We start from the raw sequence: 4973 nt of genomic DNA on the forward strand, positions 1-4973 counted from the left end.
TCCACTTCATTTTAACAAAGCGAACGCTGCAGAGAGGAGGCGAGAATGGACTCCTCTCCAGCGTGTGCGCTGCTGAAGTGGAAAGAGTGGAGAGCTTCGGGGGAGGAGCAGGTGCTGCTTTTTTTAACCTGCAACAGACTATAATGGAGTCGCTCTGTTGGAGTAACTATAAAATATTTGAAACTAAAATTGATCAACAGATTGTGCGTTGTCACACAAGCTGATCGTCTGGACTCTGGAAGGTGCTGTCCTGCCAATCACTGGCGTCGCATTTTCCTGAAAAGTCGAAGTAGTATTCGCTTTTACTTATTTGTGTGACGATATGCGTTGCAATGGCTTTCTCCACTTGCCGAGATGTAAACAGTGCCTATTAATATAACTATGCATGCCAAAAAAAAACAAAAAAAAACACCTGAACAACTTTCTGGAGGAGTGGGCCGTGTTCGCGGCATCGGACATGCTTAAAAGCCCAGAAACAAGGTGTTCTGTGGTTGGTGCGGTTCTCTATTTACATGCCTATTCAAGTGAATATCGTGCATTGAATTATTCAGCGGGCTTCAACGTTGGTTCATCATAACGGTAAAAGGATTCCTTTCTTTTCAATAAAAAATAATTAAAAAGGTTACGTTTTATAATCGTTTTATAATTTTGAAACGTGTTTTGCGGTGGTGAGTCACGTTAAAGCAATCGGTAGTTGATATGCTAACGCAAATTTTTCTATTTTTGCGGTACGGACAATAAAAAAAACGAAGCTGGTATACAAAGAATTTAAAAGGGAACCCTTCGAAGTGCGAGCTGACGTGTCGCTAAGAAACCTAGCTTTTCCACGGCCATAAAGAAGCTAAGTGTTAGCAAACACTGGCCGCACTAGGTTTTATCATAAAATAGTAGCGATCCGAATAGCGCAAAAAGAGATCACCGTATTTCACAAATCTTAGCATGTTAACGCTACAGTTTCCTAGCCCGAGACCCTTTTGACAGCCCAAAACTGGTCTGCGAGAGACCTCAACAATGAAACAGATCAAAGACGAAAACGTTCCAGGTATGGAACCTAAATAATTTCGACGCGATTTTGTTTCTCAAATTAACTCGAAATGTAGGAAAACATGCATAGATGCTTGCGCGGGTCGGTACAATATTTAACATTTGGAACGCATTATTTGTTTTTTAACTCCAGCTGGTTTTTGGCAATTATATATTGCGGCAATTATATATTGCGGCAATCATATAATGCGGCAATCCCTCATTTCCACCAGAACAAAGATTAAATGAACGGGCTCACCTGTTAACATTGGGCTCTTTGTAAGAGGGTACCGAGAGTTTGCGAGGTCGCTCACTTCTTCTCGTAGGTGGTGGTGGGGGCTCGTCGGCCGTTGCTGCAAGACAGGATGGCAACGTCTCGCACACAACGGTTTCTAAGGGCTCATTTAGGCGCTCTCATTTGAGTGGGATCTGCTGAGCTGTAAGCACTTGTGACCGCTTATGACGAGAGTGACGAGAGGAGACACTGGTGCCATCTATTAGGTAACACTGGAACACTTTTAATTTGCGTACATTTGACCATTTTTAAATCCGATTGCTACCAGATTTAATGCGCCAGCGTGCTTAGGAAGCGCATCCTCTCGCTGTAAGCGGTACCAAGCGGTTATGCCGACAGATGTGTGAACCTGCGTGAGCCCGATAAGAGTGGTTCTTTCGTCGAAAAACATTTTCACCGAAAAACCCATTGAGTGTTGGTTTTACCATGCACGTTTCATGGACAAACGTGACGTGCTTATTAGCTGTGGCAATAAGACGGTTCCACGAAACGCCTTTTTTTCTTTTCGGTGTCCGCCACTTTCGCCATTAGTTTACACGCAGACACTTAGTTATTGGCGTCGTTCTTGGTGTTGGTGAGACGCTGAAGCGTGTCGAGCGGCTCTGGATTTTAGTTTACGTAGATTTGTTTGCTTTCCGATCCGCCTGGGCGACATCTACCGCGGCGTTTTAGGCCGCCGACGGGTCGACTTCTCATTCCCCATCTTGTCTTAAACTTGAATAAAGACTGGTACGTATAAAAATCGAGTACCAGATGATGCTCCTTTCATCATTGACTACTCCGGCAAACGCAATCGCTCATAACGCCAAAAAAAAAAAAAGATAACCTCGACCGATTTGGAAAACACTGCCTTTCCGCGCGTAGAAAGACATACGGCTGAAGTTTATCAATGTGGTACCCGACGAGATTTCGAGCCGGAAAGAGTTGTTCGTGTCACTACCAATCGCAGTTGATACTTAACGCTTGCGTCAGCTAGCTCTATTTGTGACATAGTACAACATAAACACCCTACGGTACGGACCGGGGTTCTTGAGCGGAGGATGAAATCATCTCTAATGCAATGCACCTTCTATTAGTGCCCTGAAGTTAATGCAATATCAAACACGAAGAAGCTTCAGGAATGCCATGTGCCAGATTGGCAACCTCCTCCCAAGGGGCTCCAGAAACGCAAAATAGTATACTAATCATTTAGAGATAATCCTGACCACCGATTAAAAACCGTACCACTCTAAGAAATCTGCAGCGTGTATACTTTTCCGCAAAGCACTTGGGAAAGTCAATCGCTGCTGTCTGCTGAAGTAGCAATGCGAATGACAGCTTGCGATGTGTGCATGGCGAAACGTCATGCTGCACTGTCGCCGCGCAGGCTGCTGTTCTTTTTTACAGCGAAGCTGTTTATGGCTAGGGTTCCGTGGATTTTTCGTGTGCGTCAACAAAAACTCAGTCCCGAATTCGATGCAAAATCCCTTCATTCTATGCAAAAACTTACACGTCTCATCACTTTGATATGCATTTTAAGTACATGAGTTATCAATAGGCACCATTCTCAAGATCAGTATAAACTCGGGTAGATAATAAAGGTTTCTCAAAGATTTACCACTGCGCGACCCGCGTCGCTCTTGTCTATGCCCGCACCGCCCTCTCTTTGTCGTCGTTCCAAGCGCTTGCGTGCCTAGTTTCCTTTCCTTCCGCTCTCCCGGGGTGGCGGTCCCGTCGCGCGTGTCTACTTTCCTCCGGTCCCTCGGGGCGGGTCTGTGTCGTGTGCTAAACAGCTTCGCTGGTCATCCACCTTCACTAAATAAAATGGCTCGTGATTTTGTTTTTGTTTTTTATGTCTAAACATGTTTGCTTTTTAAGTGCTTTGCTGGAAATTAGTCACTCCAGGTTTCCCAAGAGTGATTACCTGAGGAAACTTAAGAGCAGTGTGCACCACACCTTCATCAGGCTTTTCTGCTGATTTCTCCTGGTCGGAGGTGGCTGCACGACTCTGCAGCCAGAAGGGCATTTTACTGCGCTCGCTCGTCCGGGAAGTTGAGACTCGTCCACTCCGCGAAGCTTCGGGGGCAGGCTCAGCTTTGTCAGTGAAGGGCTGTCCCGGTAAAACCGTTGTTTGTTTCGAGGCCCCCGGGGTTTCATCGGCACGCGCGTTCTTCGACGTGAAGAATTTATATTGGGGGTTCTTGGTTGGAGTCTAAAAGGAAGTGTTCAAGAATAAATTGGAGCAAGAACCTCAACGGTAGTCAGCTCTTTCAGTCTCAGATTGGAATGCATTGTACATCTACGTTTTGACACGCATACCAGATGAAACTTGCATTTCGAGGAGAGAAACCAAAAGTTAATACAATGAAAGCGACGGGAGAATTAGAACGTCAGTTATGATAACACTCAACATCATGTTCTAGATGTAAGCAGGCAGCAATATAAAATATAAATAACAACACCCTTTTTCGTCAAAATACTGCATGGGAATTGGAATACCTTCTTGACATTACATGTGGCAAATCATCTTGATTTAATCTCTTCAATGTAGCATAACCCAAGATCTATAAAGTTTTTTTTTTTTTTTTTTTTTTACATATTTACAATAACATGAGACTTGGTATTAGGACCGGATCACATATAGGTTGTGCTCACGTCATCGGCGCGTATGTGAGCTAGTCTCTTCAGAAGACATGCTTATTCAAGACAGGCGCGGCTGTAAACAAAAGCACGTTCAGCACGTCCTGCGGTGTCTCAGTTTCCCACTTGTTTCTTTTCCACCTTGCCATTTATTTTAAATGGCAAGGATTTTTTAATAGTGTTGCTCTAAACACGAACTGGCAGTGCACCACACAAAATGCTTCATAGCTGTTTGTTGGCACTAATGAAAAATAAAGCATTAAATACTCTTACTGTTATTACTATTACTATTAACTAACTCTATAATTTCGGCTTCCGTGGCCCCTTTTTTAATATACTTGAAAACTTTTTTATCGATCGCTCCCAAATCGTATCTGTCGGGCATTTTAAAAGTGCACAAGTAATGATAAAGGCTGGTGTCCCCCAGGGATCTGTTTTGTCACCATTACTCTTTAACCTCTATGTGAACGATATTTCCACCAGAGTATCTAGTTGTGCCATCTTTCAATATGCAGACGACACTGCACTGGTATCCCGTCATCTTAGATATGATATCGCCGTCCGGCTATTGCAGGATGACGCGAAGCGAATAGTGGACTGGTTCGGCGAGAATTTATTTACAGTGAATGCATCAAAAACAAAATTAATTTGCTTTAGAAACCCGCTAAAAAAAGTGAGCCTTGACTTGCCAGTAGCATTACACTGTTCGAGTTGCCTTGACTGTGAGTGTCCTCATCTCGAGTATGTTGATCATGTTAAATATTTAGGGGTGTTATTTGATTCCGACATGTCTTGGAACTCACACTTGTCTGTTTGTAAGAAACTTCGGAGCGTTAGTTGTATGCTTTTTATTAATAGAGTTTTCATGCCATTTTTCGTGAGGAAGTCAATTGGACATGCCCTTGGCTATAGCTTACTTAGGTTTGGCATTACGGTGTTCGGGAATTGCGCGCAACTGTGGCAAATTAAAATTGACCGTATATTAAAGGCTATATTGAAGAGCGTGGGATATCAGATGGATTTTCCACCTGATATT

The 4973-nt window shown here is 43.6% G+C and overlaps 1 long non-coding RNA gene across 1 annotated transcript; it reads right to left on the reverse strand.

The window, feature by feature from the left end:
* Positions 1-219: 219 nt before the first annotated feature.
* Positions 220-3321, reverse strand: LOC120847817. The gene is made up of 3 exons (XR_005717464.1): positions 3254-3321; positions 1283-1376; positions 220-276 (listed from the first exon to the last, which is right to left on the reverse strand). It is a non-coding gene; the product is annotated as an uncharacterized LOC120847817 (long non-coding RNA).
* Between the last annotated feature and the right edge of the window lie 1652 nt (positions 3322-4973).

This window comes from Ixodes scapularis, unplaced genomic scaffold (assembly GCF_016920785.2).
Source record: "Ixodes scapularis isolate PalLabHiFi unplaced genomic scaffold, ASM1692078v2 PGA_scaffold3__209_contigs__length_174095766, whole genome shotgun sequence".
NCBI lineage: Eukaryota > Metazoa > Arthropoda > Arachnida > Ixodida > Ixodidae > Ixodes > Ixodes scapularis.